Source organism: Macaca thibetana, chromosome 3 (assembly GCF_024542745.1).
Source record: "Macaca thibetana thibetana isolate TM-01 chromosome 3, ASM2454274v1, whole genome shotgun sequence".
Taxonomy (NCBI): Eukaryota; Metazoa; Chordata; class Mammalia; order Primates; family Cercopithecidae; genus Macaca; species Macaca thibetana.
The window spans coordinates 107,746,881-107,774,769 of record NC_065580.1 but is presented as its reverse complement, the minus strand read 5'-3'; the positions used below and the strand labels follow the sequence as shown (position 1 = coordinate 107,774,769).

Genomic DNA, 27,889 nt, shown 5'->3' with positions numbered 1-27,889 from the left:
TGCAGTCACCCTAGTTACTGGCTTTATAACCATGTGGACCCAGGCACTCTTGATACTAATACTGCCTCCCAGAGTCATGTGTGTAATAAGGAGTTAGATCAGAGCTGTTCATTAAAAATATAAGGTGAGCCAATAATGAGAGCCTATGTGTAGCCTTACATTTTCTAGTGGCCACATCAGAAAATGTAAAAAGAAACTGGTGAAATTAATTTTATGTATGTTTATATGTTAACCCAATACATGATGAACCCAATGGACTTATTACATCAAACTATTCTCATGTATTGCAATAATGTAATCAACATAAAAATACTTAACAAGTTAGTTTACATTCATTTTAAAAATATTAAATTGTATGTCTGTTTTACAGTTACAGAACATCTCAGGGCTAGCCACATTTCAAGTGCTCAACAGCTGCCTGTGGCTCTTGAGGGGGAGGATCTTAAAAGGGAGCTTAGTTTTCCACCTTGATTCTGATGCCTCCCAGCCCCCAACTTATTTCCTTTGCCAATTAGAAGAAAATGCCTAACTGCCTTTGACTTTTCCGGTAGAGCCAATGTAGGTATTGCTGAATTGGGGGAGGACAGGTGTTTCGCCTGCAACCCTCTTCCCTCCTGCCAGCTAGGCTGAGAGTTAACGTTTTTGATTTCTGTTTTGAAAATGATTTAAGTAGGTTGCATGAATTAAGTAATTTATTCTAAATACCAAATTAGGGGTAGAACGTCTTGCCTTATGCAAAGTTATGCAAAATTAGGAAGTCCCTGGCTTAATTGGTTAGAAATACATCTTGTAGCTTCAATTGCAGGGTTAGTAAATACATAGATGTCGACTGAGAGGGAGGAAATGTTTTGTTATTTTTGCCACTCTGTCCCAGGGTAGAGGCACAGCGTCAAAACAAACACGTCTTAAAGTAGCGTTCAAACAGCCCACCGAAGTTTCCCCTTAATATCCGGAACCGGTTGCCAAAAATGAAAAAAAGATGTGAAAAGATTCTACTCGCTTTTGGCCTCCCGGAGGTGGCGCTATGAGGGTGACGGAGTTAATTAGTGCCTCCAAACGCCGTGTGTGAGCTCATCGAAGTCATGCTCTGCACACATATTATTTATAGCAGATTTGAGGCATGCATGGTGTTTGACATTTCTGTCTTTATAAGTAGGGGGACTTTAAAAAGTCGTGGGCATTCCCCTAGGCAAAGTGCAGTGGGCAGGGACCAGGGTGCGGGCGCAAGGCGAACGCGCAGACCACGAGTGTCCTGGCGCAGGTGCCAGGGGCGGCGGCTGCAACTCCGCAGCGTCCGCTCGGGAGGAGAGTTCGCGGCTGATCTCCGGATGCCTTGCAGATGCAAAATGTGTCTCTGGCCAGCAGGAGGAAGGAAGAGGAAGTGAGAGCAGCGGCAGCCGGCGGTGCAGCAGCCGGCCGACCCAGAGTGTAAGTGCGTGTGCTGGGGCGAGCGGGAGCGGGCGAGGATGGGCACAGGATAGAGGTAGAGCCACCCACGCCGCCGCGGCCCCACGCTGGGCGACAGAGCCTCCAGTTCCCCTTCAATGGTGGCAGGTCGCCGCAGCTCTGATCGCCGGGAACCCTTGCCGCTGCTGTCCTGCGACCCCAAGCAGGTTCGTAAAGTTTCCTGGGCTGGCGCCGCGCCCCGACTTCCTGACCTCGGCGCGGCAGGGGAGGGGGCCGGGACTGGGGCCGGGAGGAGCCGTACTGCTCCGGGGGACTCCGGGAGCCGCGGAGACACTTTTGTATCCTCCCTGGGGGCGCCGCGGCTCCGGCGGGGGTGGCCGCCGCGCTCGGCAGGGTGAAAGCTGTGGGCGCGTCGGGGCGCTCTGCAATTGGGGAAGTCTGAGCTCGGGGGATGGCGGGAGTGGGAGTGGGAGCGGAGGGAGGGGGCGCTGGAGGTGCAGCGCCCGGGGATGAAGCGCAGGGCCCGGGGCCCGGGAGCCCGCCGAGACGTTTCGACCAGGGTCTGCGGGAGGGGGGCGCCGGAGGGTTGCGACGCTGGCGCGAGGTTGTTGGGGAAGGGGGATGTGGGGCTGGGACCTTGGAGTCAAGATTCCTATAGAGCCAGAGAAGCGGCTGGCGGCTTGGACTCTGCGTCTTCTCCTGCACTCAGGGATGGGAGGGAATCCCCCGGCGAGTGCGCTCGTGGGAGGAGGCGGTGATGGGCCAGAGGGATGGGGGCCAGGAGGGCCGGAGAGGGCGGTCTGGGCAGCCGGGAGCCCCGGAGGCTCTGGTTGTAAATACTCTCCTCCCAGGGACACACCGGGGTCTCCGCCGAGACCGGGAGAGGCGGCGGGGGGTTTTGTGGAGCTTCGTGGAAATCTCAGCTTCGGAGAGGGGATGCACCGGGCGCGCCTTCAGAGAAGGGGGCGGCGGCATGCCGGGGGCCCGGGAATCGGAGCGGAGAGTGGCAACCGCGATCGCCGGAGTCTCTTTGAGGAAGAGGAAATACAGAACTCAGCTGTCCCGGGGGTGCGCGCGTGTGTTTGGGATTGGGAAGTCGGTGCTGTGCCGCGAGCGCGCGCGAGGTGGCGTGTGTGTGTGTGTGTGTGTGTGTGTATGTATGTGTGTGCGCGCGCGCGTGTGTGTGCGCGCGTATGTATGTGTGTGTGGTGTGTCATCGGTGTGTGTGGGGGGGGGGGTGGGTGTTGTCGGTGTGGGGGGGTGTTGTCGGTGTGTGTGTGTAAGTGTTACCGCACAGCCAGGAACTACCCGCCCAGTGACCCTCTCCAGCCTAGGGGGCGATTTGAAGTTGGAGGCGGGACGAGACCTGCCTTGACCCAAAGGACCAGACTCAGGCTTGGTCCCAGGTAGTGACCCAGCTCTGAGAGCCCCTGGACGGCCCCCGAGACCCAGTGAACGTATTTGGGATGCCCCTCGCGCTGGATCATGGGCTTCCCAGCTGCGTTGGCCGTGAATGATTCGGGCCTAATTCGTTATGGTTAAGATTTTAGATAACCTAAGGCAGGGGATGGGGCCTCCAGAGGCGGAGGCTCCCTGTTGGGCGCGGCCGGTGCCTTGGGGATGAGGCTATGGAAGAATATCTGAGTGTTTCTTTTTTGCTTCTATAAAGATAATTAATGACCTGTATTTACATACCAAAACCCTGCGACCAATTTTGGGACATAGAGGGATATAATCCTTCTCAGAATCACTTTGAGATTGCAAAGACTGGCAGCAGCTGTTATTGTTGTCTCCTCTGGCCCCATATTATCTCTGGGTTCTCAGGTTCTCCTCTGGGTTCTCACATTATCTCACCTCCATGCCTACTTTCCAAGGTTGTTTCAAGGATTATTGTCCCCCGATTTATAGATCTGGGGGAAAATAATGGCAAGTTAGGAGGCCAGATCCCCTGCAGACACATCGCATACTTTTAATTTTTCTTATAGCTGACCTTTTGAAGCTTTACTCTTTACTGTTGTACATTTCCTATCTCTGGAAGGCTGTGGTTAAATGTGGATGCTGCCTTTTTTCTACTCTGTTTTGTTTGTTTGTTTTTATTAGGTTGGTAAATTGTGAGGAAATGACCTGGACTGCTGTGACTCTTGGGGAGGGGTTGTGTCAGGAGGGTACTGAACTGGAGAACAAGAAGTATGGTAGGTATCAGGGAGGGGCAGGCTGGGAGGCAGGGCAGGCTGGGAGGCAGACCCGGCTGGGAGGCAGACCCGGATGGGAGTCTGGGGAAACTCAGGGCCTGGAGCAGTCATTGGGCAAGAAGATGGACAGTTCTAGTGATGGCCATGCTTACTGTCCTTGGTAACTGCAGGCACCCTCACCGTCTCACATTCTTCTTTTTCACTGAGTTCTCTCCCTAGGGCCTTTGCCCATGAAATTACAGGAGGAGCTTTTCTCCCACATGTCCAGATGACTGACTTCCCCTGCTTCCTTCAGGTGTCTGCCCAGCTGTCAGCTTATAGGGGGCCTTCCCTGGCTACCCCATATAAAATAGCAGCCAGACATTCCCTGGGCCTCTTATGTTACTCAGTTTTTTGTCTTAGTACCTTTTACTCCCTGGCATTATACAGTCATTTGTGTATTTGAGTATTGTCTCTCTCCCTGTTAGAGCAGAAGTTCAATGAGGGTAGTGATTACCTTGTCTTGTTTACAGCTCCAGAACTTAGATGGATTCTTAGCATGACTTCAGTGCTCAATAAGTGTTTGTAGACTGACTAAAGGAGAGGTGGCTATATTGGGAGAGATCCACCAGGGAAATATACCAGGAAAATGTTGCAGCATTAGTGCAAGTGAGAAGCCCAGGTAATGGGCTTTTGTTTTTTCCCCCGTCCTTTCCCCCATGCCAAGCCACTCTTCTTTTAGACCCTGTTCTGCCTCGAGTAGACTCCTCCCCTTTTCAGCCTGAAGAAAGGAACAGAGGGGTGATTCCTTGAGAGATTACACAACCAGTACACTTAATAACACATAACCAGCTGGGCGTGGTGGCTCACGCCTGTAATCCCAGCACTTTGGGAGGCCGAGGCGGGTGGATTGAGATTAAGACCATCCTGGCTAACACGGTGAAACCCCGTCTCTACTAAGCAAAATACAAAAAATTAGCCGGGCCTGGTGTCGGGTGCCTGTAGTCCCAGCTACTCGGGAGGCTGAGGCAGGAGAATGGTGTGAACCCTGGAGGCGGAGCTTGCAGTGAGCCCAGATCTTGCCACTGCACTCCAGCCTGGGCGACAGAGCAAGACTCTGTCTCAAAAAAAAAAAACAAAAAAAAACAAAAAAAAAAAAAACACAAAAACAAAAACAAACAAAACAAAAAAACCCCACATAACCATTCCAGATCTGGTGTTTCATCACTCTCCTTGGAGAAGGTCTTTTAAAGAAGTCTGTGTTGCTTTCGCCTAGGAAGAAGGGCATTATTGTAAGGGGATTGAAGTCAGAGGCATCTACTGTATCCCATTCTGCTCTCCTAGGATATGGAAGTGAAGACAGGAGGCTGTAAGGGAGACTGTGTGGCAGATGCAGGGGAGATGAGAAATGCCTAGGAGAAGAAAAATGAAAGTGAGAAAACATGAAGGTCTTCTGCAGGTGCAGCTAAGTCTTGAACATTTACTAAATTACTGTATTGAAAAGAAGGTAATACTTGAGTGTTTCAAAGTAATTTACCCCCTTTGGGTGTTTGGTGTGAGTGGGTGGGGAGGGTGGGGAAAGGGCTTTGAAGTCTTTGCCAGAGGATGTGGCTGGGGGTGAGGCAAGGAGCTCACCTGATCACACACTTTGCTTACTTCATCATCTTGCCTAATGCTCAAGGGTTAAAGGTGATCGTTCCTATGGAGGTAACATTTCCCTTCTAGATCTAAGACAGTGGATACCATTAAGGTTTGTAGCTCAAGCTGGTAAACGCTTTTTGGTGCCTGAAACCATCCAAGTAGATAATTTGGTTTATAAGACATTCTACTGAATTTGGAAAATGTGGTGGATTAATAAACCTTCTCTGCATCACAAAGCCTGGAGTGTTTGCTACTAATTGTGCAACTCTAGTTCTGGTTCCTTCTAATCAAACAGAGAAGTATTTTTTAAGCTTAGGGTTGTAACCCATGAGTGGATCATGGTATCACTTTAGTAGGCCAAGACCAGCAGTTTAAAACATGAAAGAGAAAAGTGGTGTGGAAAACAGAATTTCATAAAACAGACACCCAGTCTTCATGTCGAAGTATTGCTCAATGTGGGTAACGATTTTTAAAGTCTGTTTCAATAATTCTGGGGAAAACTACATCTTTAACTAACTTGCCAGGGATTCTGATGAAGATGTTCTAGAGGGCTATCCTTTTAAGAAATACTTAGCGATCTCCTATTAACAAAATACTGTTGGTTTAATCCCCCTGCAAGAGATGCTATTTCCAAATGTTGAACCAGATGCAGTTCTGTCAGCTGTTGACTTAACTTTTAAAAATGCTACTATTTGTAGAACTTGCCAGTGTGCTAGGCCCTGATGCTGCCATCTTGGAGGAACTAGAAACTCAAGTGACATGCTTTTCACTTTTGTGATGCAGAGAGGCAGTAGCTCCCTTTGCAATAACTCTTTAACCTTGCTTAGAATAAAATCGACAGGATATCCCCTTTTCTCACCAAGTTTTAGGTTAGAACTTTTGAGGTCTTTGGAAATTTACTCTGCTCAACTTCTTTCACATTTTACATTTAGTGTTCCCCATATGAATGATTCTAATTACGAAGACAGTTGTAATCTCTTCTGGTGGCAGCCACACTGCTGGGATGCATGATTAGATGAAGCATTTTAGCTGACCTGGGCTTGGATTGGCTGTTGAAAGAAGAAAGTCAAAGGCTGACAACTCAGCCTGGGCAACATAGCAAGACCACATCTCTCAGAAAGTTAAAAAATTAGCTGAGTACGATGGCATGCACCTGTAGTCCCAGCTACTTGATAGGCTGAGGCAAGAGAGTGGCTTGAGTCCAGGAGTCTGAGGCTGCAGTGAGCTGTGATCGCACCACAGTGCTCCAGGTTGGGTGACAAAGAGTTAAGAGGTGGGTAACCCCATGTCTTAAAAATAAAAAAAGTCTGAGAACTTCTTCACTGCCCACAATAAAAGGATCATGAAGGACAGTCATTCCACAGGGTGTGGCTCTCAGGACCATGTGTGTGGCCACGAAAGCCTTCCAGTATGCCAGCACAGCGTTTTTAGGTTCAGGAAAGCCAGCCTGTATGTACAGTGCACACACTGGTTGCAATGCTCAGTTCCCTGGATAATTTGGGTTTTCTGAGTGTTAACAATTGGAACTTATCCATATTAGCCAGAACTAAAGTCTGCAAAGCCATATCGGGATTCCTGATTACATTAACTACTTGTGTATTAGTGCTATGTTTTCTAACCTGTTGCAATATAAGTGCAGGTATGGTATGAGCAGAATTTGGTCACTGGCCTGAGGTGGGATGAACAGTTAAGTATCAGATAGGACTATGTGTGGGAGAAGAAATGCTAGCTCATCAAACAGAATTAACTACAGTAACAAACTGGCATAGTGCTGAGTCGAGAAATTAGTCACATGTATAAATAGAAGGAGATGATTCTCAGTGTTCCAGGCCCCCACAAACACTGATTTCCAGAATCTGAACAGATTTATTATTGGAACTTCAATTTTAGGAATTGAGGCTACAGTTTTGACTGCTTTAGTTCTAACAGTTAAGGTAGGAAACAAAACTTTCATCAGTAGAAAACACTGGAAAGGCACAACTTGCTAGACTATAGGACTGCGATGTGTTCAGTGGGTTGTACTCTGCATAAGGAACGGTGGTTTAAGGGAATGATAATCAGGTAAGCCCTATAAAGCATTCTCTTGGTGGAGTTGGAGTCACAGGATCAATGCGACATGTTTCTCTGTGCCCTGACATACCTTCCTCTGGGGATGCTGTTTTGGAAATGATGGGGAACAATCAGAATAGTATTGTTATCCCATTTTACAGATGTGGCTTGGAAGAATGAAATGTCACAAGGATACTTAGAGAGTGCATCTGAGCCTTAAACCCATTTTTTCTGACTCATTTTACTGTGTCGTTTCTTTCTGCTGCACCGTGATGTCTGCGCTGGTTAGTTCCTTCTTTTGTTGGTTCCCTGGACTTGCCAGCCTCTGAGGCCGGGATCCCATGTGGAGCTATGCTTCAGTGGCATCCTGAGAGGCTCTTCACTCCTGTATATCCTGCACACGGATGTGCCCTGGGTTGCCATGGTATCCAGGGATGTCTCTGCTGCCACTGAGTCCTAGTTCTTCAGAGTCAATCCCTCTCTTTGGGTATCTCATTCTAAAGTTGACCTTAATTTTGAGAGTCAATGGATTCTTCTCTCAGGGACAGTATGCCCATCAACCGACTTCATGATATTGAAGCGTATGAGCCAGAAGGCAATTTATTAATAAAAAATGAGAACAGTATTTGCCAAGAAGAATGGGCATCTGTTCTTCAGCCAACATTATTCCTCTCTGGATGAGTCATGGTGAAGGCAAAAGCATGGAACCACCTGGGAAGGAACCAATTGGAAGAGAAATATACTTGACAGTGTTTTCTAGCTTATCATAACTTTTGCTAATTCTCTTGTTGATGGATTCATACTAACTAAGGAAACCAGAGACTGGAGTCCTTTGACTGGGATGGTTTCTCCTTTGGGCGAGGCTGAGGCTACTTGTACAGTTATTTTTCTACTTGTAGGCTGTTGGCCATTTTACTAACCCATTATTTCAGGCAGTGTCAGCCTCAGTGCTGTTGACATTGCGGGCTGGATGATCCCTTGTTGTAAGGGCTGTCCTGTGTACTGTCGAATGTTTACTGTCTTCCCTGGTTGCTGTTCACTAATGCTAGTAGCATTACTCATTTGTGACAACCCCAGATGTCTCCAGGTATTGCAGATTGTCCTATCAACTCTCCTGTCCCCAGGCTGAGAACCGCTGGTTTGTCTTCCTGAGTTAGTGAGACCAGTTGTGTGTTATCAGATAGTCCAGACTTTCAACAGCAGTTATAAGTGCCCTGCTTTTCTACTTACTGGCTATTCCTTAGAGTCTAAGGTGGTGTATTAACAAATGAGAGGGCTCACTCTTTATGTTCATTTCTTTCCTCCAGCTCTCCAAGTTTCCTTTCTAGCTCTCTTCCCTCCTATATTGCAATTGTTTCTCTAATCCAAATGTTTTTCAAGTTTCGTTTGCATGTATGTTTCTTCCTAGTACCTGTGACTGAAAAACACTGTAACTAGTGAGTTTTTGTCTCAGTTTCTTAACAAGGTTTTGAATTCTGACCACTGGTTACTGTCTTGACTTTACATAATGGCAGTAAGATAAATGAAATGAGGAAGGTAGGTAGCAAAGCTCAGCTTGGCTTGTTCAGAGGCCTTTGTCACAAGACAAAGGAAATGTCTGTGTGGGAATGAGTTAAGTGAGTTCAGTGCCTCCTCCTTTGCTTGTCAAATCCACCTTGACTAGTTGGATAGTAACAGATATTGATATTCCATTAGTGTGACCAGGACATTGCAGCAGGTCAGGGAGAAGCCTTCAAGGTACTGCTTTATGCGAAGTCCTTTCCCACTTTGTCCATTAGATTTCTGTCCTAATCTTGCCACGTTAATTTTCTTATGTAATTATCTGTCAGCCTTTTATTTACCTTCTCTGCTTGGCTGCTATCGTAGTCCAGAATACCATCGAGTGGCTTAAGTGCCATAGAAATATTGCTGGGTTATAGACTAGCTATGACTAGCTAGCCCTATAGCAACCCTCCACCCTTCCTTCCGCTCTTTGTGCCTTTTTTTTTTTTTTTTTCCAGTTCAGAATTGCACTTAGAGCACAAGAGTTTTGTGCTGTGGGGTTCAGTGGCAGAGCTAGATGAGCTGTATTTTCCAGGCTGCTACACACAATTACCCTTAATTTTGAAGAGTAATCCATTTCAAAATAATTTTTTTTCTGTTTTTGGCCTCTTTATCCCAAATGCATAACCACAGCTGACTTTACCCTTGGCCCTCAGAAAGCATGTGGCTTGGGAGGTAGAGCTAGTGGAGGAGTTTGGTCAGATTGCTCATTTTTGGTCAAGTGAGGAGTGAATTCCAATAACACTCAGTCAGGCTGGTTTTTACTTGACTCCTGTCCACCCTCCAACTCGCCCCACCGCACAGATTCCTAGATTTTTTTTGAGATAGAGTCTCGCTCTGTCGCCTAGGCTGGAGTGCAGTGGCGCGATCTTAGCTTTCTGCAACCTCTGCCTCCTGAGTTCAAGCGATTTTCCTGCCTCAGCCTCCTGAGTAGCTGGGATTGCAGGTGCCCACCACCATGCCTGGCTAATTTTTGTATTTTTAATAGAGACAGGGTTTCACCATGTTGGTCAGTCTGGTCTCGATCTCCTGACCTCGTGATCCGCCCGCCTCTCCCTCCCAAAGTGCTGGGATTACAGGCGTGAGCTGCTGCGCCCAGCCTCTTTTTTTTTTTTTTTAAGATAGAGTCTCCCTCTGTTGTCCAGGCTGGAGTGCAGTGGCATGGTCTCGGCTCACTGTAACCTCCACCTCCTGGGTTCAAGTGATTCTCCTGCCTCAGCCTCCTGAGTAGCTAGGACTACAGGTGCCTGCCACCACGCCCGGCTAATTTCTGTATTTTTAGTAGAGACGGCGTTTCACTATATTGGCCAGGCTGGTCTCAAACTCCTGACCTTGTGATTGGCCTGCCTTGGCCTCCCAAAGTGTTGTGATTACAGACGTGAGCCACTGTGCCTGCCCCCTAGATTTCTTTATAGTGGACCTGTGCCTCACTTATTCCCATTGTGGACCACTCTGGGAAGTGACCACTACTCAAAAATTTTGGTTTGGGGGAATGGGACTGATTATTTGATATATTAAATAATAAATGTGCTGTACATATGTGTGAGAGAGAAAGACACACACACACGCCACACATACACCCATGCAGCTCTCCTAATAATGAAAGGCCTTTAGAAGCAAAGAAACGATTATATCAGCTGCTAAATCCTGTTTTCTCCAGTGCTATCACTTTTATAGTAAGTCAGCACAAATCACATGAAATTAAGCATTTTGTCAAGGAATGAATATGTTTCCATCATCTCTAGGCTTACTGCACTGCCAGGAAGCGACTTTGACTCATTAGAACTACTTTCTCAATTACTGTCCATTCTCCAGCTGAAGGTTTTTGAGAAACATTTGCTTGGGTTTTTATGAGAGAAGCACAGTAAAGCTTTATTTTTTAATTGTAATATATTTTAAAAACAGATGTTGGGCTTATCCTTGAAACGTATATAAATATTTTCAAGCCAAACTATTGCTGGGCTTATAGCCCTGATCATAATGCTTCATTCAGTCATTCAGTCAGTCTACAGCCATTTTGCTTGCTACAGCCAATTTGTATGCTGTAGCCTGGGCACTCCATATGTGGAGAAGGGGTAGGGAGGGCTGTAACAGAGGCAGATCTGTTAAGAGACGGTCATAACAGTATGCTAAAGGTATGTTTACCGTGATTGCAGATCACAGAGGTAGGTGTTCACAAATGAAGTGACTTTTGAGAAAGATCTGGAAAGCTGAGTATTAAAAGAAAGAATATGATACGTCCAGTGAATATAGCAATCAGGGTGGTGGAGGACAGTCTGGAAGGGGCTTTACATCAGCAATCCCAGGAGCTGGGCATTTGGATTGAGCAGAAATGAAAGCCGAAGGGTTTTAGGCAAGGAAAAGATGCAGTGGGATTCCAGTGACAGCAACCTGGAGGATAGATTAGATGATACAGCTGGAGGGAGGGGCAGAGAAAAGATGGGAGCTCCTGCTAGGCCTGCCTAAGTAAATACATGGTCTTGGTCAGATGAATAAATAAACAAAGCAGTGTGCTTGCTGTGCCAATGAAACTTGGAGACAGGTTGCCCAGCCCCCACCTTCCAGCCTGAGCCCCTCAGCGGGTGCCAGCCAGAGTCTGAGCAGAGGGAAAGGAGGGCAGGCCTGCACACACCGTGTTTGCCTGTAGATACTGATGACAAAATTAAATGATTTGCTAACTGATTGGATTTGGGAAAAAGGAAAAGGAGTCTTTGTGGTTTAAAGCGACATAAGCACACACTTATTAATGGAGGGTTCAGATCTCCTGTTGAGTACACAGCTGGGTGACTTCAGGTAAGTTAGTGACCTTTCTTGGCCTCGTTTTCACATCTTTCAAATATAGGTAATGTAAGTCCCTACCTCTTCGAGTAGCTGAGATGATTAAATGCAATCATGATTGTAAAGTAGCGTACCCTAAAGGCATTGGGTTGGGTTTGCTATTATTATTGAGGTTATTATTACTGATTCAGTAGTTTCTAGTCAGGTTCTTTATTAAACTATCTTGCTAAAATCATATAAAAACATGCATTTTGTGTTTAATTTTCTTCAAGTGACCTAGGTAACTCCTCCTAAAGTCTTGACTAGAATTAGTTTGCTTAATATGTCTTTTCTTCAAGAAAACAAGAAGAAAGTTGGGGTTGGCAGGGAAAGAAGAGATGTTGGTCAAAGCCAGATAGACAGTTTCAGTTAGACAGGAGGAATAAGTTCTGGTGATTTTATTACACAACATGGTGGCAATAGTTAATAATTATATATTATATATTTCAAAACAGCTAAAAGAGGGGATTTTAAATGTTCCCACCACAAAGGAATGCTAAATATTTGAAGTGATAGATATGTTAATTTGCCTGATTTTATCATTCCTTAGGTATGCATGTATCAATACATCCAATCGTACCTCATACATATGAATGATTACTATTTGTTAAATAAAAATGAAACTTAAACCAGTACAGGAGAAGTACCAACTGTTAAAATACAGACTGGGATGAGTTATGATTGACTGTGAATTAAAATAACTGATGTAATGACTCAAGTTAGCAATTTAGGGTTCTCAAGCGAAAGCTCTTCTAAATAGATATATGTCCAGTTCAATTTGAGCTAACCTGAGATTTTACTGTTTTATTGTATTATTAATTTTTTTTTTTACTTTGAGGGGAGAGAATGGAGATGGCTCCACTGGAGCTCTTTCCCTTTTCTTGATTCCAGCTTTTGGGGCTGTTTGCATTTGTCCAAGTGTGCACAGGGGCCCTGGGAGAAACCCCATGTCACTGGAGTAACAGTGAAGGAGCAATTGGCAGGACTTTCATTCAGTTGAACTGGGTTTCATATGATTATGTTACGTGTAAAAGAGGGTCAATGGGTCCAATAGTGTTTTGGAAATGTCCCTTTTTGAATCATTAGGAACCTTCCACCAAGTAGGGGACTGCTGAAATGTTCATTGGCAGATGGGTGGTTGTAAAGTGTTACATTTTCTTCTTTAATCTGAGCCAGATGATCAAGCTGCCAACCAGATTAAAAATTATCCTGGGGATAAAAGTGGAAAAATAAAAGAAGAATGTCTGTAGTCCCAAGTGTATAGACCCAGTGTGGCCCCATTGTCCCAGCACATTCAATTACACCAGCTTTCACTTTCAAAGTGCCCTGGATCGGACAATTCATTTTATGGCCACCTAAGTAGAAGCCACCTGCTTCCATTTCCAATCATTCTCTCTGGCTATGGTCGGTTTGTTTGGGTGCTTTTTCCACTTACTGCTTCTTCAGGAAGGCAGCAACTAGCTTACAGGCACACCAGCTCATTAAGCAGTAGCTCATGTACCCATTAAACAGTCACTTAGTAACAGCTTTTAAGGAGTGGGTTGAAAAAGAGAGAAACCTTAATCTAGACACTAAAATGCCCTGGATAGAAGTAGGGGTGTCAGACAGCCATGTGCCAAACAGAAACTGCTTCTCCAAATTAGTGCTTTGAAAATGATGTCTTTTGGTCTCCACCTTGACTTCCATTACTATAGTCATGAAAATCACTTGTCTAATGACTGTATGTAAATCTTTATTGGACCTGACAAATACACAGTCTTCAGTGTGAAAAAATTCTGGTCACTTTCTTTTACCTAGGAGAGTGGTAAACATGGGTTATTCAGCAGCTAGAGTGTCCACTGTGTAGCAACGCCTCTTTTCTATATATCAGGATTGGTGTGTACCTTGAAATAGAATCCAGTGGTAAATACATGTTTAAAGACCCATAAGAAGACTTAGGTAATGAAATACGATCTACAGTAACTCACTGGAGAGTTATGTTCATACCAAAATATCTAGCAGCTTAAAAGTGATTTCAAACATGTACCCATTTTACAGATGAGGGAATTCAGGTGTCTGGGAAGCTGGCTGCCCAACTTCACATAGACTCAAAACCATACCCTCTTTTCTGCAGCATACCATATGGTACATACCCCTGCTGCCAAGTTTTCGTCACTTTTGCCTCGGTTGAACCTGTTACGCTGGATCATTATGTTGAGTTGAGCTACTTGGTGAAGGATGGTGAACAATTTGCTGCCTCAGGAGCACGTAAAAGAGCGCGATCGGGGCAGCAAAGCATTACCCCAGCTGTGGCTGACTGCCTGAGGGTGGTAGAGAGAAGAGCGCATAATAGAGATTCCTTTATATACCCAGTGAGACAACCTCCCACAGTCACAAGCGTTGTCATCTAATTATTGTCAACTGGTTTAGGGCCATGTTGAATCTTTTCAAATGTGTTGCTAACAATTCTAGCATGTGCAAGTGTGTAATGAAACAGTCTGAGACTCGGCGTCTGGACCTGGGAATGATAAGACGGGCAGATGAGGGTGTCTGAAAATACAAGAAGTTGTGAAAATTCTCGGATTTGTTTTTATCTCAACATATATCTTTAAGACAATTTTTCATGACTAGATCAAAGCAAGGCCCAGAGAAATGGCATAACAGTAGTTTTAATGTTGAGTTTCACCTTTTCGAAACCCAGAAGTTGTATTAGGAATAGTTTGGTCCATCCATTAGAAGTGATAAGTGCTTTGAAGAGTATTGGATCATATGCAGGGGGAGGGAAACCACCATAGGACTTTAATCCTTGGCTAGGGAGAGACTGCTGCCTTTACCTTTCAGGAAAGGGATCAGAGTATTTTAAATTCTTAATTGCTACTGTGTGCCTGAATTTGTTCCAGCATTTGATTCAGAAATAGTCTTTATTTTTCTCCTTTTGCTTTTTCAAGGCTAGTCAAGTGAAGCAGTGGTAGTGGAGAAGGAACAAAGAAATCCGTAACTGGTTATGATCAATTAGTTGTAAACACCTCGGCACTTGGACCAAACGGAAATATTCATTTGTTAATTCACAGGTATTTATTGAGCACCTGCTGTGTACCGTGTGGTGTACTAGGTGATACGTAAACAATGGTGAGCCTCCTTCCGAGAGAAAAGTAGGCCTGTTGTTGATTTCAACAACAGCTGGGCTGCTTACACACTAGAGGAGGAAGTATGCATTGATCAAAGGATCACACGAATAAGTGTGATGTTTGAACTCTGCTAAGGGCTGTTGAAGGGGGAAGTTACTGATGCCGGGGGAGCCTACAACAGGGAGATTAATGTAGTCAGGGAGGTCAGGGAGGAGGGTGAAAGAATGTTACTGGGTACAGACAACTAGCACGTGAAGGCTGTGTAAAAGGCTGACCTTGGATGTTGCAGGAACTGGGGAGCAGAGTGCCTGAGGCAGGGAGCACTCCAGCCGTGGATTAGACTGGAGAGGAGGGCTGATCGGGATCATGGGGCTGAGCTTTTATCAAAAGGGCAAAGGGAAGTCACTGAAGACTTTTACCCAAGGGAGTGACGTGATCAGATTTATGCTTTGAAAAGATCCTTCTGGCTTCAATGTGTAAATTTTACATCATTTAAAATTGGTCACAATGTGACTGTACAATCACTCCTGTTAGAATCTAACCATTTCTAAAAGAATCAATTTAGCCACTAGTGTCTTCTTTAAATTTTAAACAGCAATTTAAAAGAGTGATTTAGCATGGGTAATGCAACCACTTAGGAATGATGAAGTACCTAGTTCTGTGGTTCTCAGACTTCAGAATGCTTAAGAATCACTGGGGACCCAGGAAACCACATTTTTAGCAGCCTCTCAGGTGATGCAAGTGCACGTGGTCCCAGACTTCACTTTTCTCTTCTTTCAAGAAGCGTCATCCTAGAAAGTGGTGAGTAAAAAGAAATTATAAACCTCAAGGTACCACCTAATCAGGCAGCTAGAAGAGGATGGAACCTCCTTAGAACCTCCTATTGCCCAGGTTTGAACGTGGATCTGTTCTCCCAATCCCGGGGGGATTTTCTTCCAGTGCACCTGAAATGGATTCTAAATCCTTTGAGTTACTTTTTTCATTTATTTTCTAATCCTTTCATATGCAGCTGTTTTCTCAGATCTGTGGCTCACTCTCTGTGTGTCTCTGATATTTTACTTTTCATCTTTGTCACCGTTTAATAAAAATCTTGTTCCATAAGTCCCAGATGAGATTTGGGGGCAGGCAGGGGTTCTGAGGGGGTGGGTTAGCCTGGCCTGATGAGGAGGGGAGAGGAAAAGCCCCTCTGTAGGTGTTACTTATTTTGCCCCCTGCAGCAGGAGACAGGGCATGTATAGGGGAGAGACTAGTTCATGACTGCCAAAATAGGGAATTATTTTCAGAGACATAAAGACTCAGGGACACCAGAAGAATTCGCTTTTGGGGGGCTTTCCTTGAGGCACCCTGCTCTCTGGGTCTTCAAATACTGCCCGTCTTCAAATACTGCTCAGAAGCCATCAGTGAGGGATAAGGTGGGCTCATGATTCTTCCCTTGCAAGTGAGCATAAGACCCCAGAATTCCGAATCAGGTGAAATCAGGTTGAAATGAATATTAAGGGGAAACACCAAGCAAAAGAGAAGTCATGCCAGAGGTGTCCGGCAGTTTGGTGGGCTGGGAGAGAGAGGCCCCTGGCTTCCTTTGTGAGTGAAGTGCCTGGATCACATGATATGAGTGGATGGTCACCTCCTCTGGGAACCTTCCGTGACTTCTGGCATTTGCTCCTTGGACACATGAAGTGCTTCCCTGTGCTGGCATTGATTGTGCTGTTTCACACTCTGTTTCATGTCCTTCTCCCTGAGTAGCCTGGAGGGCTCATGGCAGGTGTTCCCAGGCTGAGCCCATAAGAAGTACTCAGTAAATGTCTGTAGACAGAAGCACTATTTTTCATGCATGTGAGCGCTGCGTCCTTTTCACAGTCCTTTAAAATGGTTTCTTCGTCTTTGAGTAAGGGCCCTGGGGATACTCTATTTAGGGATGTCTGGCATGTAACTCTCGCTGTCCCCAATTTTGCTGAAGACCCAAGGTCACTGATAGAGGAGCCTCTGGGTGTTGGAGAGGCACACGGCCGTGCAATGCCCTAACCCTAGGAGGCAACAGTTACTGCCTTAGTGTCATTCCACTGTGCCCAAATCCACTCTAGATAAAATGAACATTACAGAAGAAGAAACCAACATTTTGTCATTGCATTACTCTCTGCAGAAGTATTCTTACTTGCTTGTCTACTTATAATTCTCTCCTAGTCACCCAAGAGCCTACAGGGCATAGACATTTGAAGACCATAACTGGAAAGAACATAGCAAAGATTTCTTGGCTTTTCATCGTTTCATCCACGGTTCGGCCAGTGTTGAATTTGAAGCGTCTGTTTCTTCCTTCCTCCCTCCCCAGTGCTTGTGGGTGACTAGGCATCTGTGATACACATTGGGGGCTGGGATTTTTACCACATGTGTGGTTACCCACATTTCATTTATTACATTCTGAGAGCACCGTGGCCTTGATAATTTACGTTTCTAGGCTATAATTGCATATTATTTTTCTAGCAGCTATCAGGGGTTTCAGCTAGCAATGGAAACTTGATAGTGTCTTGGCTCTTCATTGCTGGAACAATTTATCCTGATGTTCAAGTGCAGAGCTGAGCCCATTTCTTATAAGCCAAGTAGCACACACATGGTAAACCCCCAACTTAAGTGTTCTCAGTTCACTCTGGAAATGGAGCATATTCAGGCCTTTGGAGCCGCATTCTCAGACCTTTTACTTCCCCTTTCTCCTTCAGTACAATAACCAAACAACTCCTTGCTTCCCCAGTGTGGAGAACCTGGCAGTTGCTAAGCATGCCTATTCCAATTATGCATTCCAGAACTTAAGAAATGACCATAGGATGAGGTGTGGGACCCACTGGGTCCACTGTGAGGTGGACCTGAACTAAAACTTCATAGATCAAGCCAGATGCGGTGGCTCACACCTGTAATCCCAACACTTTGGGAGGCCGAGGTGGGCAAATCACCTGAAGTCATGAGTTCGAGACCAGCCTGACCAACGTGGAGAAATCCCATCTCTACGAAAAATACAAAACTATCCAGGCGTGGTGGCGTATGCCTGTAATCCCAGATACTCGGGAGGCTGAGGCAGGAGAATCGCTTGAACCTGGGAGGCGGAGGCTGTGGTAAGCCGAGATTGCACCATTGCACCCCAGCCTGGGCAACAAGAGTGAAACTCCGTGTCAAAAACACCAAAAAACAAAAAACAAACAAAAAAACAAACAAAGAAACTTCGTAGATCACCTGGCCCCCATAAGTTCCTACTAACTGAGGCCACAGTGATGTTTTGAGTGTTCTGGAATCAGTGTTCATTCAGAGCCATTGTCCATTAGTTCCCAAAACGTCTGATTTTTCCTTTTTCCCCAATGCGCAGTTACCCTGGTAAAAGGTTGTACGTAGGTCTTCTTGGGGAAGGCTGGGAGAAAGATTAACGAATACACTTTTGGCAGTGTACCAGGGCCCTATTTCAAAGGGACCCAGCCTTCCTTTCATTCTAGTTGAGCCCGTGGAAACTCACTGTAAACTGACTCTCACGTCTGAGGATTGGTTGAGGAACCATGACTGTTTTCATGATTCAGATTAGACTTTTGTTCACTTGACCTAGGACTAGGACTTTTCCACTTATACACATCAAGTAGAAATTTAGTAGGCTTCTCATCTATTCCCACTTTTTGAAATACTATGATCATCCAGCCAACAGTATAGCCCTGTGCAAGTTAGATTATTCTTTTTTTAATTAATTATCATTATTATTTTTTAGGGACATGGTCTTGCTCTGTCACCCAGGCTGGAGTACAGTGGCATAGTCATAACTCACTGCAGCCTTGAACTCCTGGGCTCAGGCCATCCTCTCACCTCAGCCTCCTGAGTAACTAGGATTATAGACGCGCACCACCATGCCCGGCTAATCTTTTTATTTTCTGAAGAGGTGAGGTCTTGCTGTGTTGCCCATGCTGGTCTTAAACTCCTGGCCTCAAGTTAGCCTCCTGCTTTGGCCCTCCCAAAGCACTGGAATTACTGGAATGAGCCACTGCACCTGGCCAAGGTACACTATTCTGATGGCCATGTTGACCTTGCTGTCCATTAAGATAACTATGCCACACTAGAAAGTGCTCAGTTAGGCTCTGCGCCTGTTCCGAGGCTTGCTCCCATTTGTTCCCTTAGAGACTTCCCTGAGCTGCCTTGTGGGATCCAGACCCACACAGATCCAGGTTGAGATTAATCACCACTCACTTGCTCTGTGACTTGGGGGAAATTTATTAAGTTCTTGTAGCTTCTGTTTCCTCTTGTATAGATGGAAATGATGCCAGTGTGTGGTTGTCAAGATAAAGTGAAAAAATATAATCAACGAACAGCAGAGTTCTTTGGCCTCGGCCGGCACACAGTAGATGTGAGAGGATGTAGGAGTTTTGAACCTCTGCTCCAAAATTCTGTGGCCAGAGGCTGTCGCTGGTTGAAAGGGATGGAATTAGGAGTCAGCGGTGAGCTCACAGAGCACACTGTTCCTGTCTGGCTTCTTGTGCCCTTCAAGTTTGCTGACAATCTGAAACAGATGCTTGATTTCAGCTTTTGTAGAAAAAAAATGTCATTTCATTTAAACAGGTTGTGTCTGAAAAAAAATGTCACAGCCTTTTCTGTCCTTTGCATTAAGACTTAAATTTCAAGTTTGCTGTGTTTTTCAGTACCGCAGTTTGATTTCTGGATTTTGGTTTTTTTGTCTGTTCAGAGAAAATAAAGTCTGTCTGGGAGAGGCGACCTTTCTTATACTTCCCATCGCCTCTGAGGAGTGCCTTTTCTGAGTCCTATTTGTGGACTTCATTCATTAACTCATTCTTTGAGCACTTGAGGCCAGGAAATGATGATACATGTGGAGTGCCTTTGCCCTCTGCAGGGGAAGATGAGGTTGCAGTGGGCACAGCTGTAATGCGTGGCTGATGCTCTCATGCAGGCAGAAACCAGGTGGGGATGGCAGAAGAGGCCTGTGTCCTGTTGGCCAAAGACGTGCTTCATGGAAGATGATGTTCCTGGTGGAGCTCTTCGGGGACTGGTGGTCCAGACATTGAATTTGGAATCAAGAGGCCAGGGCCCTATTCTTGGGACTGACCCTGACTATCATCTGTGCTCTCCTTCAATGCCAAATTTTTCTCAGCTATTTATAAATGTGGAGGGAGGATGCTAGATGTGATTGATGGATCCCAAACACAAATCTGTAGGTCAGTCAGCTGCATTCAGAATCATCTCAGCAGCTTGCAAAAACTAGAATCTAGGATCTCATCACCAGAAATTCTGATTCTGGAGTAATTTCCTAAAATCTCTATTTATACAAAGACTCTCTGCACCAGGTAATTGTAGTCTGAAGCCCCCTTAGGGATGCCCTGAATGTCTTCTATGTGCCTCTTCCCTCTAGTTCATTCCTCATCCTTCACATCCTAATGCCATCTTAAATGTCTCTCTCAGAAAACCTTCTTGGCTTCTAACTGAGCAGCCCTCCATAGGGGATTATTAGTTCATGCCTCTGTGCAAGAAAGAAAAACAAAAACAAAACGCATCAGTTCCTTCACTTCTCCCATCTCCCCTGCTGGCCTGAGAGCACCTGAACATAGTGATGGTACCGTAGCCAGTCATCTGTGCATTGTCTGTGCTCTGCCCACTGCCTGGCATGTAGAATATGCCCAGGAGGGGATTTTCAGAGCTGACCAGATGGGAGAATGGTAAAACTGAAGATCAGCCCTTTTTCCCTGCCTGTTAGCACCTCTAGGAAAGATTTAAGAGATGTTTCAAACAAATCACTCCAACGTATTTGGGATTGCTCATTGTGATGCCTGATCTGTGCCAGCCTCTTCCTACCACATCTATGACTGTTACAGAGGTAACTATTCCATCTCTTAATTTGCAGCACCCAGAATGGATGTGGAATCACTGAAGGAGGTAAGCAGGGAAGAAGACAAGTTGGATCCTGACAGTTTAAACCCAGGTGTTTTGCAAATCCTTCCAAAATATCACTTGGCTTTTCCTCTCTATACCTCCTCCCTTGCCCAGTTGGAAAAAAACAAACAAAAAAAAACCCCAAAACAACAAAACCAACCTGCAGTACGTGTGCCCACATCCTCCTCTGGATGAAATAGAGTTGCACAGAGAAAAGGAAAGTTGATTTCCTAGTTATTCTCCCACACACAGAGTTCTGGGTGGCACCATCCCACACTATTTGCATCACTGAGCTACACACTCTGCCAAGACTGCATCTTAAATTTAAACACATTTTGATGAAAATAGAGAAAGGCTGAGGAAGAAAGGTTAACACTTCCCCATAAGAGGTGCGTAAGCACTATACATCGTATGTTTTTCTTCTGGCTCTTGGATTAAGGACAGAATGTTAATTAAAAAGTGAAAAGCTGATCTTCTGAGCAGCAATTAATTTCAGGATTGCTCTTTCATCTGTTGGGTCTTTGCATTTCTGAAGGTGTGGTGGAAAATATTTCCTAGGGGTCTTTCTAATACACATTTTCGTTTGATTGTTCTGATCTTTAGGCTACATGTTGACTTAAAAAAAAGCCAATATTACAAAAAGAAATGTCATCTCAAGGTTCTGGATTCTGATTGTCGCTCTGGTGACACAGATGAGATTGGCTCCAGGCATGTACACATTGGTTAGCTGGTTCTGCTCAATCCCTGTCAGGAGTCAAATGTTCCATTTCGTCAAGACTGCTAAGCAGCAACATAAACTGGATTCATTAGCTCGAGTTCTGAAAGCTCCTCTTAAAAGCTATTTTTGTATTCGTATTACTTTAATATTTAGGGACAGGCTGCATCATTTTCTAGGTGCCAAAAGTGATCACTCAGTTTTTTTTTTTATTAGGTACTATTTTAGATTCAAAAATATTTTATTTTTTATGGACTGTCTTGTGCCTTTGACCTAGCTCTCTTTTCCCTGGGATGTGTGTCCTGAGAGGATAAGGTTTATGATATTAATAATACCTGCATTATTAATTCCTTTCAAATGAAACCAACTGTCTCTGTTCCCCTCCAACATGTGTGCATGCACGCACACACACACACACACACACACACACACACCCCAAGCATACATCCTTCATGTAGATAAAAAGATAAAATGCCTTTGGGGTATCTATGGGGATAACTTATTTTTCTCCCCTATTGATCAGAATGCATGGAGGCCTGGGAAACTCTGCTGGAGTACCTAAAGCCTCCAAGCTGGGAGACTTGAGCACTATTGTCTTTATTGCTTCTTTTAGCAGGATTTTCCTGGGGATGGTGAATGTGCCATAAAGCGGGGCCCACAGGCCTTGCAGAAATGGAGGAGCATGCCATTCACAGAAGAAATGAGCTGTCAGCTCCCTTCTCCTCTTACTATAATTTGCTACAGCCTAGAAATGAATAAGTGACAGCTATTAAAAGGGCTTAGGAATAATTGCAGTTAAAAGCAAAAATCACGATATTATCCATTGCCACTTATGCTCACTTTTACTTTTGAAAAGGCTTAATGTTTGGGAATCCATAAAATGTTTGCAGAATATCATCCTGAGTCATTTTGTTTATGACTAATCTAAAATATTTTTATAGGTTTTCAGCCATCCAATAGTGGTGTTGGTTTTGGTGGCCTCCGAAGGATGGTGATATTCCCATTGGAGTGATCTGTGACACGTTTCGGTGTTGGTCACTGCTGACCCAGACTGAGGTGACAGGATTCTTCCATGCAGAACTGCAAGAGTTCTACAGCAGGTGTTTTTCCTGGAGGGAGAGCAATGACTTTTTGTGAATTTTAGTTTTAGAATTTGAAAAAGTCTTCGCCTGAAACATATCTTTAAAAACGTCTCCTCATATCTCAGCTAATGTAGCACATCACAGAGATGTCATTGTATTCTGGAAGTTGATGTCATTCTTTGGAAAGCCATCGAGTCATCTCCACACCTTCTGTGATCTCTGATGTTCAGATGTTTAGTTTAGCAACTAAATTTGAATCTAGTTTCTAAAGAAGACCCCCTTGTGCTCTGAACTACTGGATTGCCTTAGGAGGCTCAGGTTAGTGTTTGCGAAGGTTAGTTTGTGATTTTTTTTTTTTTTCAGGAAAAAAAGATGTAGAATCTTTTTAGCAGAAGGATCTTGGATAAAAATCCTGAGTAAATGTTTCTCGGTGTATGGCAATGAAAATGAGTTAGGTATAATGCTGGCTTTTAAGAAGTATTTAAATATGTTTTTTATTCATCTTCATATGTCTTGGAAAAAGAATAACAAGTACATCAAACCTGTGATTTCCTAGATTTCCTTGTTTAGGATGAGACTAACATGCAATAATTGTAAGAGAAATACTGAGTAAAATAGGGCTGGGAAATGGTCTTTGAAGAACTAGAGTTTGGGAAACACTGATGTAAACCAAAACCTGGATTTCGTCTGTGCCACTTCTGAGGCAAGACAAGGACTGACTTGCCAAAGTTTACCTGTTGGTGACCTTGAAACTGGAATCCAGATGAAATGCTGGTATGTTTGTGAATAATAACAAGGAGAGCTGACCTTTCAGAGCGTCTCCTGTGAATAGTACCAAGTGATTTATATATGCTATCTCATTTAGTTCTCACTACAGGCCTTTTTTGAATTAATTGCTACTAGTATTTTATTTTATAGCCAACAAGATGGGTGTGGTGGCTCACGCCTGTAACCCAGCACTTTGAGAGGCCAAGGAGGGCGGATTGCCTGAGGTCAGGAGTTTGAGACCAGCCTGGCCAACATGATGAAACCCTGTCTCGTCTAAAACTAAAAAAATTAGCTGGGCTTGGTGGCGGACACCAGTAATCCCAGCTACTTCAGAGGCTGAGATAGGAGAATCACTTGAGCCCCGGAAGCAGAGGTTGCAGTGACCCAAGATTGTGCCACTGTACTCCAACCTGGGTGACAGAATAAGACTCCATCTCAGCAAAAAAAAAAAAAAAAAAAAAGAGAGAGAGAGAGAGAAGACAACTCTAAGTTCAGAGAGGTTGAGTAACTTGCCCAGGGCCATAGAGCCAGAAAGAGCTGAGGTGAAGGAGGGACCACACCTCTGTCCATCTCAGCTCCCTGAGAATAGTTCACATCAAAGAAAATGTTGAAGAATGGATCCTTTTGTTGGTGCTAAACTGCTAGACATGAGGGTCCAGAGCCTTGTTCTGGAGACTTGCAAATGATGATTTTTATAGCCTCATTGGAGAGGGGGACTCTGCCTAGAACATCCCCTGAGAAGTTCTCAGTATATCAGCATATTACAGATGGAGAAGACTCAGTTAGAAATCAGCTTTCTTCTGTAATATTGATGATTTTCAAAATCACTTAGCCACAGGTTCCCTTTTTCTCCAATAAAACCTATTACATTTTGCAGAACCAGTACTCTGTGGAGCACCTATTTGGGGAAGCTAACGTTTTAAACTCATTTTACACATGGGAAATCTGAGGTTTGGGATTACTTGGCCAAAGCCAAAACTAGCTGTTGGCAGAGCTTATGTCATTAATTAATTTATTCATTCAACAGATAGACATGCAGTGCCTCCCATGTGCCAAGCATGCTGGGAATTGGTGGTATAGCATTGAACCAGTAGACAAGACACAGATAATAGGAGCCACATGTAAATCGTTTTGGATAACAATCATGATGGACTGAATGTTTGTGCCCACACCCCCACCCCTCCAATTTCTTATGTTGAAATCCTCATACCCAATATGATGGTGTTAGAAAGTGGGGTCTTTGGGAGGGCCTTAGGTTCTGAGGGTGGAGCCCTCTGGCATTAGTGCCCTTATAAAAAGGACCCAAGAGAGCTCTCTGCTACTCTTTCTGCCATGTGAGACATAATGGGAAGTTGGCAGTTCACAGCCCAGAAGAGTGCCCTCACCAGAACCCAACCCTGCCGGCACCCTGATCTCACATTTTCAGCCTCTAGAACTATGAGGAATAAATTTCTGTTGTTGATAAGCCACCTAGTCTATGGTACTTTGTTAGAGCATCCTGAATTGACTAAGAAAACCATAAATCTATGAAGACTGGAAACCCTAGCATTTCCTGGGTCTTCTCAAGGCAGAGAGGGCTTGCCTTTTTCATCTTTCATCTTTGTTTTCCCAGTTTCTAGTATGAGGCAGCATAACACAGGCTCAATAAATATTCGTTGAATAAGCTGTTGATGGATTGGAATCTTTCCCATTCTATAACAAAATGGCTTATTATTCTTATTATTAAAAATAATAATAGGATAATTATTAGTTCTGGTGTGTATTACTCTTTGGGACGTTTAAAACAAAATGTTCCAAGAGGTCCCCAGATTGAAATAGGTCTCTTGGTCAGCCTTGCTAAGAAACCCGGTTCTGAACAGCATTGACCTCGAATGCTCATTACAGGACAGATTATTTGTGACATGAGTAATGTTTGAAAATCATCTCTGTAGGTTTTTCGGCATTCCTAAATTGTGTCACTGGCTGGAATTTTCAGATCACAGCCATATTTTGATTACCAGGCTTTTGACCATTTTGCTAATGTGCCAGAATCTCTAAGGCCTAGCCCAATTGCTAATATTGATGAATTCTTGAGGCGTATATAGTTTGTTCAGATGCAAAACGGATGGGACTCAGAATCTTATCAGCTCATACCTGTGGGTATGGGGCAATCCATCCATCTAGCAATTTTCTAAACTATGTAGCCTACTGTGAGATACTGAATCCCTGCCCATGAGTACTGAGAAGGACTCACAGAAGGATGATAGCTTTCTCGGCATTATTTGATTCTAGCATAAGAAAACTGGCTAATATTAGTATAGTATGAGAAGTTTTTAGTCCACTGGACTGGAGGTTTGGAGCTGCCCAGGTGGTCAGTGCTGGCAGGAAAGGTAAAGAAGATCAAAGCATATGGCTTTTCTACTTGCCTATCTTTTTCTTGAAAGAATTTGCGGCTGACGAAGACTATTTTGCTCTGGCGGAAATGATGATCTGTTGGTGGCATGTCCTGGCCTCTTAGTTCTCTTTGTTGTCCTGGGAAGAGGGCAAGTGCCCCACTGGACCTTGATCTCTATTCCACAGGGGACTCCCTGCTTTAGAAAGACCCCTACCCATGAGGCCCAAGGATGACCACCCAGCGTAGCCCCCAGCAAGTACTGACACACACTTCATCCAGAGAGATCATTTAGTTTAAGGGAAGGGCATCATCACTTTCAGAGATGGGTATTTTAGTGATTAGAAATGTGGCTTCTCTGGTAGAGGGCATTCATTTTTTTAAAAAGAGAAAGGATAATGAATCGGACACTATCTGTCAAATTATTTGCTAGGTTTCTTGTGGAAACCTAAGTTTTCCCAAGGCAGTATTTCCCTGAGAAGAAATTGATTTTGGTATGATCCATAAAGCCATGCAGAGTGAAATAAACTACTGGCAGAAAAGGGACAAATACATATATAAAAAAAATGGGAATCAGTGTTTCAAAAATGAAATACAGTAGAACACTGTGAGGGTTTTGTTTGTGTGTTTGTTTGTTTGTTTTTTTCTTTGAGACGGGGTCTGGCTCTGTCACCCAGGCTGGAGTGCAGTGGCACAATCTCAGCTCACTGCAACCTCTGCCTCCCAGGTTCAAGCAATTCTCCTGCCTCAGCCTCCCGGGTAGCTGGTATTACAGGCACCCGCCACTGCACCTGCCTAATTTTTGTATTTTTAGTAGAGACGGGCTTTCGCCATGTTGACCAGGCTGGTCTCAAACTCCTGACCTCAGGTGATCCTGCCAGCTTGGCCTCCCAGAGTGCTCGGGTTACAGGCGTGAGCCACCGTGCCTGGCCAGCTGTGAGTTTTATTTAGCCTCAGAAGTATCTTTAGACATTAGGTAAAGAGACACAGGCTTAATCATATCTGTAGTTTACTGTAGGTTATAAGAGGAATATTTGATGAAATTATGACATATGTTACTGAAGGGAAATGGTGCCATGTTTTCCCCTATATATTTTAGAGTGACAACCTATAACATGGAAGACATTAGTGCCTCACTAAGAGCATGGCACCAGGAGCCTGAAGGAATGGGACCTGAATCCCATTTTCTTCGTTTACCAGATATGAAAATTTAAACAAGTTAGTAATGCTTTTGAATCTGTATTCCCATCTGTAAAATGGGGGTAACAATACAGATCTCTAGAGTTTGCTGTGCAGACTTAACAGGCTTGACTCATGGGATGTGGCCAATAAATGGTAGCTTTTGTTATGAACTATAGGTAGAAAAGTATCTAAATGGTTTCCCCCAAGCCCAGAGAGTCTGAAATGGCCTTTGGAGGTATCTTCAGACATCATGACTTCATTTGGTGTGGCATCATGCTTGTCTGATTTTTAGATTTCCAAAGAAGTCTTGCAGTGCGTCACTACTGGAAAACGTTTTGGAGTTTACACAATCAGTAAATGAATTTTAAAACTGTTTTTTTCTAAATAGGAAGGTAAGTGTTGCCTGCTTCATCTATCTACTCGTAGACCTGTTTCAGTGTTTTAAAATCCATCACAACATTTAAAATTATGAAAGCCATTTGCTTCATGACTAAACAAAATTCCCTGAAAGTCTTGTATATTCCTGCGACCAGCTGAATCCTCTAAGAGAAGCAGAAAAGCCACACGAGCTTCTCTATTAATGTTGCTGATGTGTTGTGACTTGTACCAGGTCCCTTAGGCCAAAGTGAAGCACAGATTTTTTTGGGGAAAAGAAAAGCTGATGAATTAAGCCAATAACTCCAACCTTTTGGCCAGAGAAATGTAAATTCTTTTTCTAAACTCACAGAAATAAGACTCTTCCAGGGCTGGAAAAGACTTTGATGAATAATGCAGGCTCATTTCCCCCATTGAATTTATTCCTCGATGCTATGCATATAATGGATAATCAATAAATATTGTTTGCCTGCTTTGTGTAGCTGTTTCAAATTGGGATGAGGATGAGTATGTGGTGTTGAAATAGAGGAAAGCTAATTTTCTTATCCTGGGATAAGCTTTAATCTTGTTAGCCAGATGTTCTAAGCATGAGAGCTAACCAGTCAGACGAGACCACAAATATCTCAGTTGCACAATGCAATTGGCTTGGGAACTGCATTCTTTAAAGGTCATCCTTTGTATGGGGACAGAGGCACCCCTTGTCTACATTTTGGGAAGATAGGTTGGCTTCCTGGTCCCATTCAGGTCAGAAACACCACTGC

At 44.3% G+C, this 27,889-nt stretch overlaps 1 protein-coding gene across 5 annotated transcripts in view; it reads left to right on the top strand.

The window, feature by feature from the left end:
- The first annotated feature begins 887 nt into the window (after positions 1 to 887).
- The window catches only part of ELMO1 (engulfment and cell motility 1), a 578,919-nt gene continuing 551,917 nt past the window's right edge, over positions 888 to 27,889 (top strand). For 3 of the 5 annotated variants that reach the window (XM_050783309.1, XM_050783305.1, XM_050783301.1), the window contains exon 1: positions 888 to 1,428. The gene's annotated coding sequence lies outside the window, so the exon portion shown is untranslated. Of the gene's footprint in view, positions 1,614 to 27,889 lie in introns of all 5 variants that reach the window. The other 2 variants (XM_050783306.1, XM_050783302.1) reach the window with 1 other exon arrangement.